This window comes from Garra rufa, unplaced genomic scaffold, assembly GCF_049309525.1.
Source record: "Garra rufa unplaced genomic scaffold, GarRuf1.0 hap1_unplaced_039, whole genome shotgun sequence".
Classification (NCBI taxonomy): domain Eukaryota; kingdom Metazoa; phylum Chordata; class Actinopteri; order Cypriniformes; family Cyprinidae; genus Garra; species Garra rufa.
The window spans coordinates 11,329-35,886 of NW_027394314.1; the positions used below are offsets into that span (position 1 = coordinate 11,329).

General features: G+C 38.2%; 15 non-coding genes across 15 annotated transcripts; all 15 read right to left on the bottom strand.

The window, feature by feature from the left end:
- Window positions 1–10,074: 10,074 nt before the first annotated feature.
- Window positions 10,075–10,185, bottom strand: trnal-caa (transfer RNA leucine (anticodon CAA)). The gene is made up of 2 exons: window positions 10,148–10,185; window positions 10,075–10,120 (listed from the first exon to the last, which is right to left on the bottom strand). It is a non-coding gene; the product is annotated as a tRNA-Leu (tRNA).
- A 453-nt stretch (window positions 10,186–10,638) lies between these two features.
- Window positions 10,639–10,749, bottom strand: trnal-caa (transfer RNA leucine (anticodon CAA)). Its single transcript has 2 exons — window positions 10,712–10,749; window positions 10,639–10,684 (listed from the first exon to the last, which is right to left on the bottom strand). It is a non-coding gene; the product is annotated as a tRNA-Leu (tRNA).
- A 175-nt stretch (window positions 10,750–10,924) lies between these two features.
- trnal-caa (transfer RNA leucine (anticodon CAA)) lies at window positions 10,925–11,035 on the bottom strand. The gene is made up of 2 exons: window positions 10,998–11,035; window positions 10,925–10,970 (listed from the first exon to the last, which is right to left on the bottom strand). It is a non-coding gene; the product is annotated as a tRNA-Leu (tRNA).
- A 452-nt stretch (window positions 11,036–11,487) lies between these two features.
- Window positions 11,488–11,598, bottom strand: trnal-caa (transfer RNA leucine (anticodon CAA)). The gene is made up of 2 exons: window positions 11,561–11,598; window positions 11,488–11,533 (listed from the first exon to the last, which is right to left on the bottom strand). It is a non-coding gene; the product is annotated as a tRNA-Leu (tRNA).
- A 175-nt stretch (window positions 11,599–11,773) lies between these two features.
- trnal-caa (transfer RNA leucine (anticodon CAA)) lies at window positions 11,774–11,884 on the bottom strand. The gene is made up of 2 exons: window positions 11,847–11,884; window positions 11,774–11,819 (listed from the first exon to the last, which is right to left on the bottom strand). It is a non-coding gene; the product is annotated as a tRNA-Leu (tRNA).
- A 175-nt stretch (window positions 11,885–12,059) lies between these two features.
- trnal-caa (transfer RNA leucine (anticodon CAA)) lies at window positions 12,060–12,170 on the bottom strand. The gene is made up of 2 exons: window positions 12,133–12,170; window positions 12,060–12,105 (listed from the first exon to the last, which is right to left on the bottom strand). It is a non-coding gene; the product is annotated as a tRNA-Leu (tRNA).
- Window positions 12,171–12,336: 166 nt separating this feature from the next.
- trnaw-cca (transfer RNA tryptophan (anticodon CCA)) lies at window positions 12,337–12,446 on the bottom strand. The gene is made up of 2 exons: window positions 12,409–12,446; window positions 12,337–12,382 (listed from the first exon to the last, which is right to left on the bottom strand). It is a non-coding gene; the product is annotated as a tRNA-Trp (tRNA).
- Window positions 12,447–12,889: 443 nt separating this feature from the next.
- trnal-caa (transfer RNA leucine (anticodon CAA)) lies at window positions 12,890–12,999 on the bottom strand. The gene is made up of 2 exons: window positions 12,962–12,999; window positions 12,890–12,935 (listed from the first exon to the last, which is right to left on the bottom strand). It is a non-coding gene; the product is annotated as a tRNA-Leu (tRNA).
- A 448-nt stretch (window positions 13,000–13,447) lies between these two features.
- trnal-caa (transfer RNA leucine (anticodon CAA)) lies at window positions 13,448–13,558 on the bottom strand. The gene is made up of 2 exons: window positions 13,521–13,558; window positions 13,448–13,493 (listed from the first exon to the last, which is right to left on the bottom strand). It is a non-coding gene; the product is annotated as a tRNA-Leu (tRNA).
- A 175-nt stretch (window positions 13,559–13,733) lies between these two features.
- trnal-caa (transfer RNA leucine (anticodon CAA)) lies at window positions 13,734–13,844 on the bottom strand. The gene is made up of 2 exons: window positions 13,807–13,844; window positions 13,734–13,779 (listed from the first exon to the last, which is right to left on the bottom strand). It is a non-coding gene; the product is annotated as a tRNA-Leu (tRNA).
- A 461-nt stretch (window positions 13,845–14,305) lies between these two features.
- On the bottom strand, window positions 14,306–14,416 carry trnal-caa (transfer RNA leucine (anticodon CAA)). Its single transcript has 2 exons — window positions 14,379–14,416; window positions 14,306–14,351 (listed from the first exon to the last, which is right to left on the bottom strand). It is a non-coding gene; the product is annotated as a tRNA-Leu (tRNA).
- Window positions 14,417–14,582: 166 nt separating this feature from the next.
- trnaw-cca (transfer RNA tryptophan (anticodon CCA)) lies at window positions 14,583–14,692 on the bottom strand. The gene is made up of 2 exons: window positions 14,655–14,692; window positions 14,583–14,628 (listed from the first exon to the last, which is right to left on the bottom strand). It is a non-coding gene; the product is annotated as a tRNA-Trp (tRNA).
- Window positions 14,693–14,858: 166 nt separating this feature from the next.
- On the bottom strand, window positions 14,859–14,969 carry trnal-caa (transfer RNA leucine (anticodon CAA)). Its single transcript has 2 exons — window positions 14,932–14,969; window positions 14,859–14,904 (listed from the first exon to the last, which is right to left on the bottom strand). It is a non-coding gene; the product is annotated as a tRNA-Leu (tRNA).
- Window positions 14,970–15,144: 175 nt separating this feature from the next.
- trnal-caa (transfer RNA leucine (anticodon CAA)) lies at window positions 15,145–15,255 on the bottom strand. The gene is made up of 2 exons: window positions 15,218–15,255; window positions 15,145–15,190 (listed from the first exon to the last, which is right to left on the bottom strand). It is a non-coding gene; the product is annotated as a tRNA-Leu (tRNA).
- A 165-nt stretch (window positions 15,256–15,420) lies between these two features.
- trnal-caa (transfer RNA leucine (anticodon CAA)) lies at window positions 15,421–15,531 on the bottom strand. The gene is made up of 2 exons: window positions 15,494–15,531; window positions 15,421–15,466 (listed from the first exon to the last, which is right to left on the bottom strand). It is a non-coding gene; the product is annotated as a tRNA-Leu (tRNA).
- Window positions 15,532–24,558: the final 9,027 nt, after the last annotated feature.

A 24,558-nucleotide genomic window follows, 5' to 3' on the forward strand; every position in this document is an offset into this window, starting at 1 on the left:
CGCTAATTAAGCGTCTGTCGCGAATTATGCTTTTTGTGCATTCACGTGTTTGACATGAATTCGCGTCTGGTGCCCGAGTTGAAAAATCTGAACTTCTGCGTCAATTTGCGCCGCGTTAACCAATCAGGAGCCTGCTTGATGCTGTGGCGGCAGGCCCGCCCGGAGTCACTCATTCAAAATGGAGGAATGTCTAATTTTGGCAGTGAGTAGTCGGCCGGAGTTGTACGACACTACTTCGTATTTCTATAGAGACAGGAATAAAAAGGACCTCGCTTGGAAGAGTGTCGGTGAGGAGATTGGGCAACCTGGTAAGTTGTAAATAAGTTACACATTTCACTTTTGAGCCAACACGTTTATCGACCTGCGGCCTTCCCGCCATTTTTAACATCTATTTTCCCCTAATATACAGCTACTTTTCGCTAACAAGATAATGTGTTTACTCAGAGGACATGTGCAGGAAAAAATGGAAGAGCCTCAGGGACAAGTACCTGAAGGAGAAGAGGAAGGAGATGGATAAGAGGAGTGGGTCAGCAGCAGGGTCGGTGAAGAAGTGGAAGTATTCACAGATCCTGGGATTCATTGACCCCCTTCGTCACCCCACGGGAGACCACCAGTAACATAAAGGGGGGGGGGGGTCGAGGCCCAGGTCATGGAGAACAAACACCCCAGGGACCAGGGAGAGGCGGAAGTAGGGGATACGGAAATAGGTGAGTTTTCCAATTAAGCCAATTTACAAGGCATATGCTGTCATTGTTTACAGATGAATAGTATAATGTAATCTCTCTATGACTATTAACATTTACTATTGTCTTGACAGAGCCTACTGATAATGAAGATCCAAGATCCCCTGCCGCTTCTCCTGTCTCCCCAGTCCCTGCTGCACCCACAGGTGTGTGAACATGTTTCGTGCAGAAAACATCAGTACAGTATCCACTCATAGCTTTAACATTCACTAATAATCATTGTATTTGTAAATGCAGACTAAATTCTATTGCAATGTATGCCACTAATCATCTCCATACATTCATTTTAATTACTGATCATTTGCATGTTTATGTTCCTGATGTTTATATGTCTGAATTATAACTTTAATTATGTAAAATATGTTAAAGCAAGTTCAAAATAATTTCACACTTGTATTTAAGCACTGGCTATGTCACTCACACAGGCACAGATATTATTCTCCCAATATCTAGACAATTTTGTTATTTCAATTATCATCTTTCTGTCTTCTCATGCACTGTGTGTTGTATTTTTGATTACACAGGCCAACAGAGGAGGAGAGGCATCCGGCTGCCCCGTGATGGTACGGCGGAGGTGGAGCAGACGCTGCTCGAGCTCCAGAGGTGTCCTCCAGCTCCAGCTCCACCACCACCACCGCTGTCGGCTGATGAACACTTCCTCCTCAGCCTTCTGCCTTTTCTGCAGAGCATGCCGCCTCAAACAAAAGAAATGATAAAATTTAAAATGTTTAAATTGGCGATGGAAAACAGCACCGTTGTGCTAAATTTGGAACAATTAGACCCCCACAGCCCATAGTAGGCTTTAAAAAATGTAAAAATGAGGCAGCAGGCTCTTCTCCTTTGTTCCCTGAGACTTTTCCACTCTTGCATCTTCCAAGCAAGGTCATTTTTATTTCTGTCTCTGTATGTTAATAGTTTGTACACATTGTATTTTTTAAAGTTTATTTTGTTATTTTACATTTATAATCAAATAATTTTATCAGAATCAGAAAGAGCTTTATTGCCAAGTATGCTTGCGCATACAAGGAATTTGTTTCAGTGTTATTAGCTTCCAGTACACAGAGACGCACAGACAATAAAAATAAGAGAATAAGAAAAATACACATATGTTAGCATAAATAGACCAAAAATAAAAATTGAAAATAATACTAATAATTGGTAAAAAATTGACAATAAACATGTATGTACAGTTGTGCTATAGGTGATAGGATGGAATACAGGGATGTGTTAGGGTGGAGGTGGTAGCAGTAGATAAAGTCAGATTATTCCACACATTTTTGCACAATGGGAGGAACATTTTAACTGTTCGTAAGGTGGTTGCCTGGGGGAAAAAACTGTTCACGCGTCTGGTAGTCCTGATCTTTGGGGCTCTGTAGCGCTGGCCGGATGGTAAGAGTTCAAAGAGGGGATGACTTGGATGTGAGGGGTCCAAAGTGACGCCTCACAGGTTATGTTTGGATAAATTATTTTGAAATATGACTAGGTTATAGCAGTTAACAGACATCTTGTAAAAAGATGGCCGCCAATGCGTCACCTTGGAATTATAAGGTTCTATCTGCGTTCCGAGTGGTTTTGAGATATTGAGCTTCAAAGATTTTGCATTTTATCTAGCAAAAATGATATGGGGAACAAGTCTCTTTCCTACAAGAGAATGACAGAGACCCTAAATGTATTCTGAATGTACAATATCAAAATCCTCTCAAATTTTTAAATGGGGATTTTGGGAACAGGTCAAATGCAGATAGAACCTTCTAATTCTAAAAAGTCGTTTTCTGCTTGGAATTATAAGGTTCTATCTCGCAAAACATTAATTAAAGCAACAATTTTCAAGAAATAAAAGTAGTTTACTTATAATTTGTTTTAAAACATAAATTACTGTTCTAACAATGTGTCAACATGTATGAGAATTTAATACTTTAATGCTTTCTTTATCACATTTATTTAATATTTTAGAACAAATATTTTTTTCTTATTTAAGTTAGGCATAAAAGGCAGTGCTGAATATTTTGTCCAGAGCAGATGTTTATTTTATAATTATAGTGGGTAATTTAAGACATTATTGCAGAAACAGTAAAAAAAATTAAGCTATTCTAATCCATCTGACCAGGATTTTATTCCACAAAAAGCCATATTCAGCCATATTCGCAAAACTATCATTTTCAACATCTTTAATAACAACAGTTTGATTGCTATTGACCACATTTACCATCAAACGACAGTGACACTTATATTTCATTATGTACTTTACATTAGCCTATGTAATTGATCTGCAGTAAAGCCATTCAAGCCAGTTGCAGATAATATCATTTGTTTTTTTGCCGGTAATATATATAATGCCGGTAGCATTATATAAGTAAAAAAAAAAAAAAAAAAAAAAAAAAAAACAAGCCATCATTATATTTTAAACACTGCCACTTAGAGGAATAAATGTGAATTGCACTTATTGATTCTGCAGACGTGTAACTGTTGTTTTACATTAAGTTATGGAGCAGTCTGGCGACATGACAAAGAAAGTTGTCATCCTGATTGGTCCTCTTGTTTGCATTCAAACTGCTGATTGGCTCACAGATAGAACCTTATAAAATCTTTTTCTTTTCTAAATAAAAAGTCCTAAAATGTACACAACTTTTAAAAAACCATCACATAATGTAAATAAATTGTCACAGAATAAGAATATGTGAATAACTCAATTTTGACAAAAATGTCAGAACCTTATAATTCTAAGGTGACGAATGGGGTTCGAAACTTCGCAAATCAAAGCAAATGAACACAAAGAGGTCACACTTATAAATGGCGGCAGACAGGAATTTAGACGCATTTTCGCGTTTGGTGTGAATGCAGCATTAGAGAGTGCTCCAAATATCAGCTTGTTAAATTTATAAAAATCACCTGGAAACCAGAAATCTTGCTGATTGATAGGAGATCAAATTCCTATTTTACTCATTAAAATGCAAATCAATTTGTAACTTTTTTAATTGAATTTTCCTGGATTTTTTTGTTGTTCTGTCTCTCACTGTTAAAAGTCAAGTCAAGTCAAGTCACCTTTATTTATATAGCGCCTTTTACAATACAGATTGTGTCAAAGCAACTGCACAGTATTTAAACAGCACAATAGTGTGTAAGTAACGCATTATTGTAACAATCAATTTTCAGTTAAAGGCAGTTCATCAATGAATTCAGTGATATCATCGTCAGTTCAGTTCAAATAGTATACGATATCGCTGGAAAATGTCCCCAACTAAGCAAGCCAGAGGCGACAGCGGCAAGGAACCAAAACTCCACAGGTGACAGAGATGGAGAAAAAAAACCTTGGGAGAAACCAGGCTCAGTCGGGGGACCAGTTCTCCTCTGGCCAGACCAAACAACAGTTTGTACCAATGTCTGATTGTAGAGAACTCATCAGGATCCCATGGTGTAGCACCGATGGCCGTCAAGGTTGGCGAGGTCTTTATTGATGATCCGCCTTGGAGCTCATCTGGTTGACATCCACGGCTATTGAAGTCATCTCCAGGTGGTGATCCATGATCTAAGCTGGGTACGGACTGGATCCGGGGGACTGGAGTGACCATCTGATCCGGATACAGGCTGGGTCTGGAGGCTACGGTGACCTCGGAATAAGAATGAAACAGACTAATATTAGCGTAGATGCCATTCTTTTTACGATGCAGCGAGTGCATCAGGTGTTATGGGAGGTGTTTTCGGTTCCGGTTGACCTAATTAATGCAGCCTAACAATCCTTTAACGGATTTGAATTATAGGAATGTGTTAATGATTTTATGTGTAAGCCAGGTTAAAGAGATGTGTCTTTAATCTAGATTTAAACTGACAGAGTGTGTCTGCCTCCCGAACAGTGTTAGGTAGATTGTTCCAGAGTTTAGGCGCTAGATAAGAAAATGATCTGCCACCCGCAGTTGATTTTGATATTCTAGGTATTATCAAATTGCCAGAATTTTGAGAACGCAGCGGACGTGAAGGACTATAATACGATAGGAGCTCGTTCAAGTACTGAGGAGCTAAACCATTGAGGGCTTTATAAGTAATTAGCAAGATTTTAAAATCTATACGATGTTTTATAGGGAGCCAATGCAATGCTGACAGAACCGGGCTAATATGCTCATACTTTCTGGTTCTAGTAAGAACTCTAGCTGCTGCATTTTGGACCAGCTGGAGTTTGTTTATTAAGCGTGCAGAACAACCACCCAATAAAGCATTACAATAATCTATCCTTGAGGTCATGAACGCATGAATTAATGTTTCAGCATTTGACATTGATAGCATAGGTCGTAATTTCGATATATTTTTAAGATGGAAAAATGCGGTTTTGCAGATGCTAGAAATGTGGCTTTCAAAGGAGAGATTGCTATCGAATAGGACGCCTAGGTTCCTAACTGATGATGACGAATTTACAGAGCAGCCATCTAGTATTAGACTGTGTTTTAGGTTATTACTTGTGGAGGTTTTAGGTCCAATAATTAATACCTCTGTTTTTTCAGAATTTAACAGTAAGAAGTTATTCGCCATCCAGTTTTTAATATCAGCTATGCATTCTGTTAGTTTTTCGAATGGATATGTTTTGCCGGGCTGCGAAGAAATATAGAGCTGAGTATCATCAGCGTAACAATGAAAGCTAACACCATGTTTCCTGATGATATCTCCCAAGGGTAACATGTAAAGTGTAAAAAGTAATGGCCCTAGTACTGAGCCTTGAGGTACTCCATACTGCACTTGCGATCTAAATGATACCTCTTCATTTATTGCCACAAACTGATGACGGTCAGATAAGTACGATTTGAACCATGCCAGTGCACTACCACTAATGCCTACATAATTTTCAAGTCTATTTAAAAGAATGTTGTGGTCAATAGTATCAAACGCAGCACTAAGATCCAGTAGCACTAATAGAGAGATGCAACCACGATCGCTTGACAATAGCAGGTCATTTGTTACTCTAATTAGAGCAGTCTCAGTACTATGATATGGTCTAAAACCTGACTGGAAATCCTCACAGATACCATTTTTCTCTAAGAAGGAGCATAATTGTGAGGATACTACCTTTTCTAGTATCTTTGACAGAAAAGGAAGATTCGAAATTGGTCTGTAGTTAATTAATTCATAGGGGTCAAGTTGTGGTTTTTTAATGAGTGGCTTAATAACAGCCAGTTTGAAGGTTTTGGGAACATATCCTAATGATAGTGACGAATTAATAATATTCAGAAGAGGATCTATGACTTCTGGAAGTACCTCCTTTAGTAGATTAGATGGAATAGGGTCTAACATACATGTTGTAGGTTTAGATGATTTAACAAGTTTATACAATTCCTCCTCTCCTATAATAGAGAATGAATGGAATTGTTCCTCAGGAAATCTACAACGCACTATCTGATGCGATACTGTAGCGGGCGGCTGTATGGTTACAATTTTATCTCTAATAGTGTCTATCTTGGAGGTAAAGTATGTCATAAAGTCATTACTGCTGTGCTTTTGGGAAATGTCTAAACCTGTTGCTGCTATATTTTTAGTTAATTTAACCACAGTATTGAACAAATACCTAGGGTTATGTTTGTTTTCTTCTAAGAGAGATGAAAAGTAATCCGATCTGGCAGTTTTTAATGCTTTCCTATAAGATAAATTACATTCACGCCAAGCAGTACGAAAAACCTCTAGTTTTGTTTTCCTCCAGCTGCATTCCATTTTTCGTGCTTTTCTCTTTAGGGCGCGAGTATGATCGTTATACCACGGTGTTACACTGTTTTTCTTAATCTTTTTTAGGCGCACTGGAGCAACTGTATCTAAAGTGCTAGAAAAGAGAGAGTCCATAGTTTCTATTACATCATCATGTTTTTCTGAGCTATTGGATATGCTGAGGAATTCAGATAAGTCAGGAAGATTACTTACAAAGCAGTCTTTTGTAGTAGAAGTGATGGTTCTACCGTATTTGTAGCAAGGAATTGAATTAACAGTTTTAGCTATCTGGATTATACAAGAGACTAGATAATGATCTGAGATATCATCGCTTTGCTGCAGAATTTTAACGCCATTAACATCAATTACATGTGACAGTATTAAATCTAGAGTATGATTTCGGCAATGAGTAGGACCTGACACGTGTTGTCTAACCCCAATAGAGTTCAAAATATCTATAAATGCTGTTCCTAATGCATCTTTTTCATTATCAACATGGATGTTAAAATCACCCACTATTAAGACTTTATCTGCGGCCAGCACTAATTCGGATAGAAAATCAGCAAATTCTTTAATAAAGTCTGTATGGTGCCCTGGTGGCCTGTATACAGTAGCTAGCACAAACGTCACAGGGGTTTTATCATTAGTACTTGTTTCTCTGGATAATACTATATGAAGCACCATAACTTCAAACGAGTTATATTTGAAGCCCGTTCTCTGAGAGACATTGAGAATACTGCTATAAATAGTAGAAACACCTCCTCCTTTACCTTTTAGACGCGGTTCATGTTTATAACAGTAATCTTGGGGGGTGGACTCGTTTAAAATAATGTAATCGTCTGGTTTTAGCCAGGTTTCTGTCAAACAGAGCACATCTAGGTTATGATCAGTGATCATATCATTTACAAAAAGTGCTTTCGTAGAAAGGGACCTGATATTCAATAAGCCAAGCTTTATCAATTGTTTCTCTGTATTATATATATTTTTTATTTGTTGAACATCAATTAAATTGTTAGTCTTGATTTGATTCAGGCGTTTTTTGTATTTTTTTGCTCGGGGAACAGACACAGTCTCTATAGTGTGATATCTAGGTGAAAGGGTCTCTATGTGCTGAGAAATAACTGATTTCTGTGACGTGAGGCGGCTAGCAGACGGTCGGTTTAGCCAGTCTGTCTGCTTCCTGACCTGGGCCCCAGTTAGTCAAGTGCAAACTCTAAGACTATGTGCCATATTTCTAGATAGAAGAGATGCTCCACATCCGGAGGGATGAAGACCATCTCTTTTCAACAGGTCAGGTCTGCCCCAAAAGCTTGTCCAATTGTCTATGAAACCTATGTTATTTCGCGGGCACCACTTTGACATCCAGCCGGTTAACGATGACAATCTACTATGTATCTCATCACCACGGTAAGCCGGGAGGGGACCAGAGCATATTACAGTGTCTGACATCGTACTTGCAAGTTCACACACCTCTTTAACAGTATTTTTAGTGATCTCCGACTGGCGAAGTCGAACATCATTAGCGCCGACGTGAATAACAATCTTACTGAATTTACGTTTAGCATTAGCCAGCACTTTTAAATTTGCCAAGATGTCAGGCGCTCTGGCTCCCGGTAAACATTGGACTATGGTGGCTGGTGTCTCTATTTTCACGTTCCGTACAATAGAATCGCCAATTACTAGAGCACATTCATCAGGTTTCTCAGTGGGTGCGTCACTGAGTGGGGAGAACCTGTTTGATGTTCTGATCGGAACGGAAGAGCGGTGTTTTGACCCGCGACTATGCCGCCTCACAGTCACCCAATTGCCCTGCTGCATGGGCGTTGTTACCGGAACCGAACAATGTACAGGGCTTTCTGAGCTAGTCACATCCAAAACCGTATCTAAGGCCCTCACATTCTTACTATCCTCTATTAAAGTTTGGATGCGTGACTCTAGTTCTGAAATCTTCTCTGTCAGCCTGACTATATTCCTGCATTTATCACATGTATAAGGCTCACTGCTGACAGAGATAGATAAGCTATACATGTGGCAAGCAGTGCAGACAACAATAGTAGGAGAAGAAGCCATTACTCACCGTGATTGTAGAATGATTTCAACTTACCAATGTTGTTAGAGTTCCTGAAGAACAGATCAGGGGGAGAAAAAACGGAACGGAACCGGCTAAAAGAGTACTAACGATATTAAACACGAGAAAAAAAATAAAAACGTGAATGGAACGCAGATGGGAAGTTAACCGGCCAGCGCAATGCTAAAAATAGTAAACAAGAGTTAAAAGCGTGAATGGAGTGCGAGCGGCAAATTAACCGGCTATGGAATGCTAACGCGCTGCACTCGTGATTATAGAGTAAGGCGAACAATCAAATTAGTCAGATTAGTTTGATGGATAAGACCAGAAATTAAGTTAAGCTATATCTATCAATTTAAAACGGCAGAATTAACAATAAGATAGAGAATCCAGTAGAAAATCCAGTAGAAAAACGAAGCTGCAGAGAGCTACAAACAAACAGACCACTCTGCAGCAAGGCAGACTGGAAGCAGGGAAACAGCAAAACAGCGACACCCACAGGACAGGAGACATGTGAAGGTCGAAACCCTTGAGTCTGGCGCCTTGGACCGGTCGGCCATCCTGACAGTATGACAGCTGCGCTGTAAGTATCGGTGCAATTAATAAACTAATGGGAATCCAAAAGTCTGAGCTTTTGTCAAGTGATAGATATTTGCCATATTTAATATCTGAAACACATGCTATGTTGCTTAAGTGACATGTAAGGATACATGGAATTTTTTCAGGCTTCTGAAAAGTTGTTGTCAGAAGTGGGCCTTGAACCCACGCCTCCAATCAGAGACCAGAAGCCTCAGTATTTGAGAAGGTTGAAACCCTTGAGTCTGGCGCCTTAGACCGCTCTGCCATCCTGACAGAACAACATCTGTACTGTAAGTATCGGTGCAATTAATAAACTAATGGGATTTCAAAAGTCTGAGTTTTCATCAAGTGATAGATATTTGCCACATTTAAAATCTGAGAACATATTCTATATTGCTTAAGTCGTAGAAGTCATTTTTTCAGGCTTCTGAAAAGCTATTGTCAGAAGAGGGATTTGAACCCACGCCTCCATACAGAGACCAGAAGCCTTAGTATTTGAGAAGGTTGAAACCCTTGAGTCTGGCGCCTTAGACCGCTCGTCCATCCTGACAGTACGACAGCTGTGCTGTAAGTATCGGTGCAATTAATAAACTAATGGGAATCCAAAAGTATGAGCGTTCGTCAAGTGACAGATATTTGCCATATTTAATATCTAAGAACATATTCTATATTGCTTAAGTCATTTATGACATTTTTTCGCGCTCCTGAAAAATAGTTGTCAGAAGTGGGATTTGAACCTACGCCTCCAATCGGAGACCAGAAGCCTCAGTATTTGAGAAGGTCGAAACCCTTGAGCCTGGCGCCTTGGACCGGTCGGCCATCCTGACAGTACAACAGCTGTGCTGTAAGTATCGGTGCAATTAATAAACTAATGGGAGTCCAAAAGTCTGAGCTTTCGTCAAGTGACAGATATTTGCCATATTTAATATCTGAAACACATGCTATATTGCTTAAGTGACATATAAGGATATATGGAATTTTTTCAGGCTTCTGAAAAGTTGTTGTCAGAAGTGGGATTTGAACCCACGCCTCCAATCGGAGACCAGAAGCCTCAGTATTTGAGAAGGTCGAAACCCTTGAGTCTGGCGCCTTGGACCGGTCGGCCATCCTGACAGTATGACAGCTGCGCTGTAAGTATCGGTGCAATTAATAAACTAATGGGAATCCAAAAGTCTGAGCTTTTGTCAAGTGATAGATATTTGCCATATTTAATATCTGAAACACATGCTATGTTGCTTAAGTGACATGTAAGGATACATGGAATTTTTTCAGGCTTCTGAAAAGTTGTTGTCAGAAGTGGGCCTTGAAACCACGCCTCCAATCAGAGACCAGAAGCCTCAGTATTTGAGAAGGTTGAAACCCTTGAGTCTGGCGCCTTAGTCCGCTCGGCCATCCTGACAGTACGACAGCTGTACTGTAAGTATCGGTGCAATTAATAAACTAATGGGAATTCAAAAGTCTGAGCTTTCGTCAAGTGATAGATATTTGCCCTATTTAAAATCTGAGAACATATTCTATATTGCTTAAGTCATTTTTGACATTTTTTTCAGGCTCCTGAAAAATAGTTGTCAGAAGAGGGATTTGAACCCACACCTCCATTCGGAGACCAGAAGCCTTAGTATTTGAGAAGGTTGAAACCCTTGAGTCTGGCGCCTTAGGCCGCTCGGCCATCCTGACAATACGACAGCTGTGCTGTCAGTATCGGTGCAATTAATAAACTAATGGGAATCCAAAAGTCCGAGCTTTCGTCAAGTGACAGATATTTGCCATATTTAATACCTGAAACACATGCTATATTGCTTAAGTGACATATAAGGATATATGGAATTTTTTCAGGCTTCTGAAAAGTTGTTGTCAGAAGTGGGATTTGAACCCACGCCTCCAATCGGAGACCAGAAGCCTCAGTATTTGAGAAGGTCGAAACTCTTGAGTCTGGCGCCTTGGACCGCTCGGCCATCCTGACAGTATGACAGCTGCGCTGTAAGTATCGGTGCAATTAATAAACTAATGGGAATCCAAAAGTCTGAGCTTTTGTCAAGTGATAGATATTTGCCATATTTAATATCTGAAACACATGCTATGTTGCTTAAGTGACATGTAAGGATACATGGAATTTTTTCAGGCTTCTGAAAAGTTGTTGTCAGAAGAGGGATTTGAACACACGCCTCCAATCAGAGACCAGAAGCCTCAGTATTTGAGAAGGTCGAAACCCTTGAGTCTGGCGCCTTAGACCGCTCGTCCATCCTGACAGTACGACAGCTGTGCTGTAAGTATCGGTGCAATTAATAAACTAATGGGAATCCAAAAGTCTGAGCGTTCGTCAAGTGACAGATATTTGCCATATTTAATATCTAAGAACATATTCTATATTGCTTAAGTCATTTATGACATTTTTTCGCGCTCCTGAAAAATAGTTGTCAGAAGTGGGATTTGAACCTACGCCTCCAATCGGAGACCAGAAGCCTCAGTATTTGAGAAGGTCGAAACCCTTGAGTCTGGCGCCTTGGACCGGTCGGCCATCCTGACAGTACAACAGCTGTGCTGTAAGTATCGGTGCAATTAATAAACTAATGGGAGTCCAAAAGTCTGAGCTTTCGTCAAGTGACAGATATTTGCCATATTTAATATCTGAAACACATGCTATATTGCTTAAGTGACATATAAGGATATATGGAATTTTTTCAGGCTTCTGAAAAGTTGTTGTCAGAAGTGGGATTTGAACCCACGCCTCCAATCGGAGACCAGAAGCCTCAGTATTTGAGAAGGTCGAAACCCTTGAGTCTGGCGCCTTAGACTGCTCGGACATCCTGACATTACAACAGCTTTACTGTAAGTATCGGTACAAATAGAGAACTAATGGGAATCCAAAAGTCAGAGTTTTCTTCAAGTGGTTGATATTTGCCATATTTAATAACTGAAAAACATACTATGTTGCTTAAGTGACATATAATGATATATGGAATTTTTTCAGGTTTCTGAAAAGTTGTTGTCAAAAGTGGGATTTGAACCTACGCCTCCATTCAGAGACCAGAAGTCCCAGTATTTGAGAATGTTGAAACCCTTGAGTCTGGCGCCTTAGACCGCTCGGCCATCCTGACAGTACGACAGCTGTGCTGTAAGTATCGGTGCAATTAATAAACTAATGGGAATCCAAAAGTATGAGCTTTCGTCAAGTGATAGATATTTGCCATATTTAAAATCTGAGAACATATTCTATATTGCTTAAGTCATTTATGACATTTTTTCGGGCTCCTGAAAAATAGTTGTCAGAAGTGGGATTTGAACCTACGCCTCCATTCGGAGACCAGAAGCCTCAGTATTTCAGAAGGTTGAAACCTGGAGTCTGGTGCCTTAGACCGCTCGGCCATCCTGACAGTTCGATAGCTGTGCTGTAAGTATCGGTGCAATTAATAAACTAATGGGAATCCAAAAGTCTGAGTTTTTGTCAAGTGATAGATATTTGCCACATTTAAAATCTGAGAACATTTTCTATATTGCTTAAGTCATTTATGACATTTTTTCAGGCTCCTGAAAAATAGCTGTCAGAAGTGGGATTTGAACCCACGCCTCCATTTGGAGACCAGAAGCCTCAGGATTTGAGAAGGTTGAAACCCTTGCTTTGGGCGGCTTAGACCGCTCGGCCATCCTGACAGTACGACAGCTGTGCTGTAAGTATCGGTGCAATTAATAAACTAATGGGAATCCAAAAGTATGAGCTTTCGTCAAGTGATAGATATTTGCCATATTTAAAATCTAAGAACATATTCTATATTGCTTAAGTCATTTATGACATTTTTTCGGGCTCCTGAAAAATAGTTGTCAGAAGTGGGATTTGAACCTACGCCTCCATTCGGAGACCAGAAGCCTCAGTATTTGAGAAGGTTGAAACCTTGAGTCTGGCGCCTTAGACCGCTCGGCCACCCTGACAGTACAACAGCTGTGCTGTAAGTATCGGTGCAATTAATAAACTAATGGGAATCCAAAAGTCTGAGCTTTTGTCAAGTGATAGATACAGTATTTGCCCTATTTAAAATCTGAGAACATATTCTATATTGCTTAAGTCATTTTTGACATTTTTTCGGGCTCCTGAAAAATAGTTGTCAGAAGAGGGATTTGAACCAACGCCTCCATTCGGAGACCAAAAGCCTCAGTATTTGAGAAGGTTGAAACTCTTGAGTCTGGCGCCTTAGACCGCTCGTCCATCCTGACAGAACAACATCTGTGCGGTAAGTATCGGCGCAATTAATAAACTAATGGGAATCCAAAAGTCTGAGTTTTCGTCAAGTGATAGATATTTGCCACATTTAAAATCTGAGAACATATTCTATATTGCTTAAGTCGTAGATGTCATTTTTTCGGGCTTCTGAAAAGTTATTGTCAGAAGTGGGATTTGAACCCACGCCTCCATTCGGAGACCAGAAGCCTCAGTATTTGAGAAGGTTGAAACCCTTGAGTCTGGCGCCTTAGGCCGCTCGGCCATCCTGACAATACGACAGCTGTGCTGTCAGTATCGGTGCAATTAATAAACTAATGGGAATCCAAAAGTCTGAGCTTTCGTCAAGTGACAGATATTTGCCATATTTAATACCTGAAACACATGCTATATTGCTTAAGTGACATATAAGGATATATGGAATTTTTTCAGGCTTCTGAAAAGTTGTTGTCAGAAGTGGGATTTGAACACACGCCTCCAATCGGAGACCAGAAGCCTCAGTATTTGAGAAGGTCGAAACCCTTGAGTCTGGCGCTTTGGACCGCTCGGCCATCCTGACAGTATGACAGCTGCGCTGTAAGTATCGGTGCAATTAATAAACTAATGGGAATCCAAAAGTCTGAGCTTTTGTCAAGTGATAGATATTTGCCATATTTAATATCTGAAACACATGCTATGTTGCTTAAGTGACATGTAAGGATACATGGAATTTTTTCAGGCTTCTGAAAAGTTGTTGTCAGAAGAGGGATTTGAACACACGCCTCCAATCAGAGACCAGAAGCCTCAGTATTTGAGAAGGTCGAAACCCTTGAGTCTGGCGCCTTAGACTGCTCGGCCATCCTGACATTACAACAGCTTTACTGTAAGTATCGGTACAAATAGAGAACTAATGGGAATCCAAAAGTCAGAGTTTTCTTCAAGTGGTTGATATTTGCCATATTTAATATCTGAAAAACATACTATGTTGCTTAAGTGACATATAATGATATATGGAATTTTTTCAGGTTTCTGAAAAGTTGTTGTCAAAAGTGGGATTTGAACCCACGCCTCCATTAAGTGACCAGAAGTCTCAGTATTTGAGAATGTTGAAACCCTTGAGTCTGGCGCCTTAGACCGCTCGGCCATCCTGACAGTACGACAGCTGTGCTGTAAGTATCGGTGCAATTAATAAACTAATGGGAATCCAAAACTATGAGCTTTCGTCAAGTGATAGATATTTGCCATATTTAAAATCTGAGAACATATTCTATATTGCTTAAGTCATTTATGACATTTTTTCGGGCTCCTGAAAAATAGTTGTCAGAAGTGGGATTTGAACCTACGCCTCCATTCGGAGACCAGAAGCCTCAGTATTTCAGAAGGTTGAAACCTGGAGTCTGGTGCCTTAGACCGCTCGGCCATCCTGACAGTTCGACAGCTGTGCTGTAAGTATCGGTGCAATTAATAAACTAATGGGAATCCAAAAGTGTGAGTTTTTGTCAAGTGATAGATATTTGCCACATTTAAAATCTGAGAACATATTCTATATTGCTTAAGCCGTAGATGTCATTTTTTCGGGCTTCTGAAAAGTTATTGTCAGAAGTGGGATTTGAACCCACGCCTACATTCGGAGACCAGAAGCCTCAGTATTTGAGAAGGTTGAAACCCTTGAGTCTGGCGCCTTAGACCGCTCGGCCATCCTGACAGTACGACAGCTGTGCTGTAAGTATCGGTGCAATTAATAAACTAATGGGAATCCAAAAGTCTGAGCTTTCGTCAAGTGACAGATATTTGCCATATTTAATATCTGAAACACATGCTATATTGCTTAAGTGACATATAAGGATATATGGAATTTTTTCAGGCTTCTGAAAAGTTGTTGTCAGAAGTGGGATTTGAACCCACGCCTCCAAACGGAGACCAGAAGCCTCAGTATTTGAGAAGGTCGAAACCCTTGAGTCTGGCGCCTTGGACCGCTCAGCCATCCTGACAGTACGACAGATGTGCTGTAAGTATCGGTACAGTTAATGAAACAGTGGGAATCCAAAAGTTTGAGCTTTTGAAAGTGATAGATATTTGCCACATTTAAAATCTAAGAACATATTCTATATTGCTTAAGTCATTTATGACATTTTTTCGGGCTCCTGAAAAATAGTTGTCAGAAGTGGGATTTGAACCTACGCCTCCATTCGGAGACCAGAAGTCTCAGTATTTGAGAAGGTGGAAACCTTTGAGTCTGGCACCTTAGACCGCTCGGCCATCCTGACAGTACAACATTTGTGCTGTAAGTATCGGTACAATTAATGAACTAGTGGGAATCCAAAAGTTTGAGCTTTTGAAAGTGATAGATATTTGCCACATTTAAAATCTGAGAACATATTCTATATTGCTTAAGTCATTTATGACATTTTTTTCGGGCTCCTGAAAAATAGTTGTCAGAAGTCGGATTTGAACCCACGCCTCCATTCGGAAACCAGAAGCCTCAGTATTTGAGAAGGTTGAAACTAGAGGTCGAACGATATTGGTTTTTACCGATACCGATAGCTAGGTTGGACCACACTGGTCGATACCGATTAATTAACCGATAGTTTTTGAAAATGGATACTGAACGGCAACTAAAATAGTGCTGTACTATTTAAAAAAAATACTAAACCATACTTTGTAAATGAATAAAAATATTAATAATAATTATATATTGATCATTAAAGTTATTTCATAGTTCATTAATGTTAACAAAATAAACTTCAAAATTTAACAATATTACAGTAAATGTTGAAATTAACAGACTCTAACAAGGAACAACACTTCTATTCTACAGCTTTCATCAATCTTAGTTGATGTTACAAATGGGCTCATTGTAAAGGGGTGTGAATCTTTACATTTTAACAATATGTAAAATTGCAGGTTTTATGCCTTTTGTTTATATTTGGAATCTCTGTATGTCAGTAGGCCTACTGCCATCTTAAAATTAAGATTCAATTTAATTACGATTTTCAATATTTTCAATATCAAATAAATATAACCATGCGTCTCGGTCCGTGTACTTTTTCGTTCATTCATTATTCTATTTTGAAATGAAAGATGAAATTTAAAAAAGGGTGCAGCTTGGTTTTTTGTTTAATAGAAAAAAAGCAGAAATGGCTGTATTTTGTTTTCCAAATGTATTGTTGTCATCAAATAATAGTATTAGAAAATTGGACGCATTTCTGATCGTTTTTTAATTTGTAATATTTATTTGTACATTTATTGTATTTCATTTGACTGATCCCAGCTAACACAATTACGTCGTGACGACGTTACTGGACCGGACCATATTCGTCGCAGCGACGTACCAAATAATGTTCCAGCGACGTAACTTTGTGATTCCCATATTCGTCGTAGCGACGTTATTTGGTACATTGCTGGAACGTGGTGAGTACGTCTCCACGACCAAACTGGCACGTCGTGAGGACGTTACTATAAAGGACCACATTGGTCGCGGCGACGTTCCAAATAACGTACCAGCGACGTAACTTTGTGATTCCCATATTCATCGCAGCGACGTTATTGCGTTACGTTGCTAGGACGTGGCAAGTACGTCCTAACGACCAAACTAGCACTTTCCCAGTATTTTTAATATTTGCTTCTCACCTTTAGTCCTGTCCGAGGATGTGTTCCTACCACCTTGAAATCAGTATATAATGACAAACTCAAACATTTTCTGCTGTAAAAAACAAACACTAAATCCTTATGTTTTCAAATTGTTGTAGTTTTTGTAAATATATTCACTGCATACATGCAAACCAATACAAAATCATTCAATTCCAACAGAAAATCAGCATTCATTTATTAAATCACCATTTATTCAGTGTTATTTTCTACATATACTAAGCCATTGCATTTTAAACATGACACCTATTATTTAACCATGTAAAGTGCTGCCAAGTCATTAGCACAGATAATTGAACACATCACATAAAGTACATAGTAATCAAAGAATAATACAACCACTGATTAAAATGTTTTACTTTTACTGAAAAATATTAAATATTTAATTAATGATGGGTATAGTATAGTAATAGTTATCAGTAGCCTACTCTTATTAACACAACTCCCCTAGTTTGGTACAAAAATACTGATACAAAAATAGAAACAATTCAGTAGTGATTTCTGTATTACTTTAAGTTAATTTGTTTTCTGAGTGTCCTGTGTATGAAACACCTGCTACAAATTTTTGGTGGTGAAGTGCTGTAATACTGCTTCACTCTCAGAAGCAAAACCTAAACAATTACCAAAGGACCGTAATTCTTCTCAGAAGATAACAGAAATAAAGAAAATAGCAACATTAATAAACAGTAAGAACATGTTAATATAACAATGTAGAGATTACATCTCCCCTGTATTAGGCCCACCCAAAAAACATAGAGTAAATGAGCCTGTTGACTTTTTCAGAAAAATCTGAGATCTGTCCCCAGCTGTGGAGAAGACTCTTTGCTGAGAATTTAGGTTCTGGACAGTTGTGAGAGAAAAAGAAGAATGTCTTTCTTACCACAGCAGCAGAAGGTACTCTCTTCTGAGGAAAGGATAGGAGGGTGACACTTCACTCTTGATCTACTCTTGGAGAGTTGATGAGGAGTTTTGCTAAAGAATAAGGTTCCTGCTCAGCACTTGGTCTTATTCAGCAACGAGTACCTCTAATGCAGTGCCACATACTCCAGATTCTTTGCAAACTTGAAACTTTTAATAAAATTGACCATATTATTGTAGTCAGGTTTATTGTTTTTATTATAACACATGGCAAATGTATGAGAAAATTATGTCAAAGGTGTTTTTCTTCCTCTTCGCTATCCTGAGGCTGTACTGTCAATATCCTTCTCTGGCAGCTGAAAGGGAGAATCACCTTGTTAATGTTGCTACTGTATGTACACACAACCAGTCAAAATCTGCAGTCTTTCAGTTTTTTAATGTTTTTCGACACACCAAAGCTATATTTATATTTAACTTACAATACAATAGTGTGAAATATTTTAATTTAAAATACGTTTTCTGTTGTTTTTCATCAAATAGACTTTAAAATGCATTTCTTTCCTGTGAGGCAAAGGTGAATTATTCAGTAGCCTTTACTCCAGTCTTCAGTTTCACATGATCATTCTCATATGATTTGATGCTCAAAAACATTTTTGATTATTATCAATGTTGAAAACAGTTGTGCTACTTAATATTTCTGTGTAAACTGTGATTTCTTTTTAGGATAATTTTATAAATACATAGTTAAGGTTTAAAACCTTTTTTTTTTTTTTTTTTTTTACTTTTGTAACATTATAAATGTTTTTACTACCACTTCAGATCAGTTTAATGCATCCTTGCTATTAAGGTCTTCATAAAGTAAAAAAAAAAACTTAAGTGACTCCAACCTAGTGTACACAACTAAATTGGGCAACACAGCATATTAGAATGATTTTGAACACCTACAACTGGAGTATTGATGCTGAAAATTCAGCTTTGAATTTAAATGAAAACACACCTTGTAATAAACAATGCACAGATTGCAAAGAACTTACATTCTGATGATTACTTCATTATCCTCACGGCTGCCTTCCTCAGTCATTCCTAGGCCTTCTCATTTTTCACCTTTCCCTTGAATCCACATAAAATATAAATAAAACTAATTAACCAATTAATTTTATAGACAGTTTGTATAAAACCGCAAATCTTCCTTTTGAAATCTTAAGTTATTCTCCAGCTTCTAAAGGAAAGGCACAATCTGTGGCCATGTTCACAGAGAATTTGATCTTACTATTAGGTGACCTGGCAAGGAGATTTGGCTTAAAACTTATTCATGAAACTCTTAAGAGTCCACAATAACCAAAAAGAGGGATACGTCATTTGCATTGACTTTTTCTTTGTAAAATTTCCACACTAAGCATGGGTCGGAGCTCTTAATACAAAGTGCACCAGATAGAAAAAATTAAGTTTAAAATGTACAGTACATACTTTTGTACACTAGGCCATGCCCCCAGACACACGAAGGTCCAGCCCCCAAAGTCTCAAACAAATCCTGTGGGAAACACAGCAAAGTGATGTGGTTGTGTATGATTTAGAAATAGGGGAGTCTTACATTGGTCAAATTCAGGCCAACTCAAATATTTTTTAAACATGTTTAAAAATGATCAGGAGCACAGGAGGTGCTCATGAAGGCAGTGGTTTACAATTGTGGTCCAGGTGACCCACAGAACTGCACATTTTGTATGTCTCTCTTGTTAAACCCACCTTCTTCAGATCATCAGCTCCTTAGGAAAGAGCTTCATGAACAAATCTGTCAGTAAAGAGAGATGTGCAAAATGTATAGTGCTGTGTGTCCCCAGGTCCAGGTTTGAAAACCACTGTTGTAAGGTACCATGACATATGACAATCATATGAGCATCAACAATTTCACAAAAATGTCTCCTGACTGAGGCATTCACAGGCTCTGGAATTAGACTATCAATTGGTATCTATCTAGCTATGAGTAATTGAAATGATAAATCTAACCCTGTGGATTACCTGTCTCTCCTCCTGAGCATTTTGTTGTGTGGGTCCAGGAAGGATACTGCAGCACAACTCCTTTAACCATGAGAAAATGCAGTTCCAGCATGTCTTCACATCCAGGACAACAGAAGGGTCAGGGAGGCCTGAAATATAAATATTTAAGCCACTTAAATCAATTTAAATCTATAGTTGTGCCTGAGTGACACTGAAACAATGAGGTTTAGTTTTTTACCGAGGATTTGCTGGGTTCTTTTGAACACAGTCTTCATGATGGATGATCTCTTGATCCTGGATCCTTTCTGCCATACACTTAGAGCTGGTTTGGATGTCATGTGGTTGTGTCTAAAATACAAATAGCAGCACCATTAGTCCTGTTGCTTTATATATATTTTTTGGTACTGAACAAGTCAGGAACCAAATCAGTAAGTTACCTGTACTTGATACCCATCCCTAATCATAATCATGATTGTCGTGTTGCTGCTGCCCAGACTCTCTCTCCACCTGTTATTAAAAAAAAGTATGTTAGTTTTGAATAAAACATTGATAAAACAATGAACAATGAATAAAGCATTCAAACTACTACTTAAAAAAATAGGCTCAATACATTTAGTGCAATAATATGAAAAATTATCCAGAGACCAGCTTTGAGGACGTGCCCACGACGTTTCTGGGACTTTAGCCAAAATCCTTAAACTACTACATAGTAACAATGAACATCATTTCTAATAAGCAACTCACTGAATGACTCAACTGGTTCACTGGCAGTAAGGACATAAAATAGTGAACTATTTATTGGATACATATTTGTTAAAACTAAAGTATCAGATCTGTTTGTCAATGAAAAGTCACTAGCATAAAAATGATGCAAGTTATGTATGTAAAAATGTTGTATGTAAAAACCAATAACATGTAACGAGCAAATTACACCATTTACAGGCCTGTTAATCGACAGGAAAGCAGGACATTATTAATCCCACATACACTGAACGGGATTTCGGCAGCCTCGGTCTAATTAAAAGTTTATATAACATCAGTGGTTTATATTTAAGTTTACAATACGGCTAGGCTAGCATGAGCATAGTCAGATGCGAACGACAAGCAGTCAACGTTACTATAGGCAGAAGTTAAAATAATTAAAAAAAAATGAATACTGTATAGTTTATCGTGGGTAAATTTCAAACTAGACTAAAAATAAGGTATAACATTTTAATTTAGGATTTTAAAAGTTAACTTAACGTTACCACAGACCGCCTCCAGAACTAAGCTAATTAACTTTAACATTAACCAAACAGGGCATTTATTTATTAAATTAATATAGAAAACCTCCAAAAACACAAAACACTACTTATCTTACGTGTCATCTAACGTTATATCAGCAAAAAAATATGAATAAGAGAAGATTTTAAGCGCTTACCTTTTCCTTCTCGTCCGTCTTCTGGAAGTTGACCGTTAACAGTGTTGCCAGATTGGAAATGTCCAAGTATCGTACCAGAAGCTCAAAATTATCGTATTTGGGAGAAAATTATCGTATTTTAGTCAAACGTTCAAAATAAAGATATTTATCTAGATGTTACAGCTATTTCTCCTTTTTAGCACTCATTTTCTATACCTTATTGCAATGCTAAACTAATTATCTTACCCGAGTCAAACGTTCAAAATACAGCTATTAATCTAGATGTTACAGCTATTTATACTTTTCAGCACTCATTTTCTATACTTTATTGTTAAACTAACAACCTCAGTTTTGAAACAACTGACCTAAGTGCGACAGGAACGTTAACTTGTGCTCCTGAGAGAGAGACATTCTCCACGATGATATCGGTTGAGAAGACGTAAGATTGGATGAAAGGCATGCGTAACGCACGTTCACCTCTCCTCACAATCATGAAGGTAGACGTAGTATCCACACAGCTAGATCTTTGAGAATAGAAGCTCTTATAATTACAACGACCATAGTGTCACAAAATTCTGAAATTATCGTACATTGTGGTATTATTGATCGTACATCGTACAGAGGTCAAAATTATGGTACAAATACGATAATTATCGTACGTCTGGCAACACTGACCGTTAATGACGGGCACGCGCACGGGGCACTTACGCAGCACTCAGAAAGTGACGTGCGCTGGTTTTAACCATGGTTTTAACCTTAACATTTGTCCCGTTCCCCCTTTCAATAAACCATTCACAACCATAAATTATCACCATTTGCTAAGCAAACTATTTGGTTTTTGTTTTGCCATTAATTTGATGACAAACATTTCTATATTTTAAATGACGGGTTATACTTATATAATAATTCATTCCATCATGCAAAATGCTTGACGAATTCAGTATATTCCCCATATTATTGGCTATTAAAACGGTTTACACCTTTAAAAATAAGCTTAATACATGTAGTGCAATAATATGAAAAGTTAGTTGGAGACCTGCTGACCACGTCGCTATAATGTTTCCCACGCGACCAACCAGCGACGTCTTTTAAGGACGTGCCTACGACGTTTCTGGGACGTTAGCCAAAATTCAAAAATATGGAACGTTACCACAACGTCCTCACGACGTTGTCATACAGTTTTTCTCAATTGCTAAAACACTATAACCAGTCTTTTGAACTAAAATTTCAAAACTATAACGCCATTTTTGAAAAAGCACACCCATTTCCCTAAACTATAAACACTATTCCCTGCTTTGACACAGGAGTTATATTTGGTGAACTGTTACTGCAAAACTCTAAACACAAATCCACAACTTCTAACTCAATTCCCCAAACTTCCTATATTGAGGTCAAAATGAAGCTCTCCACTCAAAACAACTCAATCTTGCTGAAAAACCAAACTTTTCTCTCAGACATGACACACAAATCCTCAAAAAAACACACACTACAACACAGTTTTACACACTGATGAGATAAATTCAAAACAATACTACAAAAACAATAAAAATAAAAAAACTTTTCACATGATAAACACAACAAATGTATGCATTTGCAAGTGTTTTATTTCTTAATTTACAGTAATGTACTGTAGAAAACAGAACAAAACAGCAAACAACAACAAAAATAATTATTCTGCCCAACATCCTGTGTTTGGTCTGGCACAGGCCAAAGAACCTCTTCAGCATCACAGGCTAAATTAGCCCTGGCCAGGCAGCAGGGGTCAAATCCTCTTGCATGCCTGATTCAACCCTGGCACCCATCAACTAAAATATATGAGACTGCTTGTCTTCTTTCCCTTGCCCTTCCTGTCTCTTCCATGTTGTCGTTGTCGTCATCATCCTACTCCTTCTTCTCCTCCTCTTCCTCTTTCACCTCCTACTCTTCCACTTCAAAATTACACATTACTATAGGTGGGATATTGATTGAAAAAGACTGAATAGGATTCAAAGTTACACTTGTACTAGTGGTCTGACAAAAAAAAAAAAAATGCATTACAACGTCATTGTGAAACAGAAAAGAAAAGGAAATATGGGCACAAAGGTGAAAATAAAAATGAGAAAGCCCACTGTCAGAATTTGTAACTCCTGCGTTGTCCTCTGTCTATATATGCTTTCCAATTGAAGGTTCATGAGATGTGCCTTTGAGCTTTTTCAGAGAACTGCTTTATCATTGGTTGATCTTTATTATCTTCATTAGTGAAAGTCAAGATTCACTTGAATAATTCATGGCAAATTGACAAAAAGTCTAATAGAAATGTGTAGAATATATGATTGACAGTTTATGACAACTAGATAAAAAATTTTGCATTTAGGTAATGACTTATACGATGGGCTAATGACTTGATGTTTTGAGGGGTGAGACTATTACACAGAGAACTATATAATACATTTTGAGCAGCATGACAATAGCAACTGATAATGTAGGAAACCGCAGACAAATGTATATAATCAGTTGTATGAATGTGCCAAAGCAATCACAACTTGATCAAAAGAAAGAGAAGCTTTTTATGATGTGCACAAGAGACTAGATGATGTGGATGTTGAACAAGTAGTTTTGGCAGTTTCATTTCTGATCTGAGAAATGCACCAAAGTGACTGAGAAACACTGTAAGCTGACTTTGGCTCTTTTATCTCCATTGAAGATTCTGATTGGTGTGTGCTAAATTTTGACTCCTAGTGTTTCCACTTGGGTAATTGTGTGCTAATTGAGCTCAGACTTCGCAGACTTGAGTGAACAATATTGAATGCTTGTGCTTTCTAAATGACCACATGGTGTAAGCACTGAGAAATGTAGGGATTTGTGTGTAGAGTTTTGCAGTAACAGTTCACCAAATATAACTCACGTGTCAAAGCAGGGAATAGTGTTTAATGTTTAGGGAAATGGGTGTGCTTTTTGAGAAATGGCGTTATAGTTTTGAAATTTTAGTTCAAAAGACTGGTTATAGTGTTTTAGCAATTGAGAAAAACTGTATTTGACTATACTGTAATGTCAAAAAAATGGTAATTACCTGTTCTCTTCTCTAAATCTTCGGATGTTTGGATTTCATCAGATATTACTGTTCTTTGTCTTCGCTGACCACCTCGACCACCTCTCACACAAACTCTTCTTCTCAGGCCTCACAAACCAGTGCTCTCTGAACTGGCTTACTGTATATGTTCCCTCACATCATTAGCCACAAGTGTGATCAGTTTTGAGTTGTTGTGTTCAAGTGGTGACACCTGTGCTTTAATTGTGTTTGACTTTTGTCACCTGTGCTCACCATTAAGCAGCACGGGTGCATCACAATGAAAATGTGTTGGCAAGTTGTGTCTAAACAGGTGAAAAGTGCTTATGGTTTTGCCAAAAGAGCGAT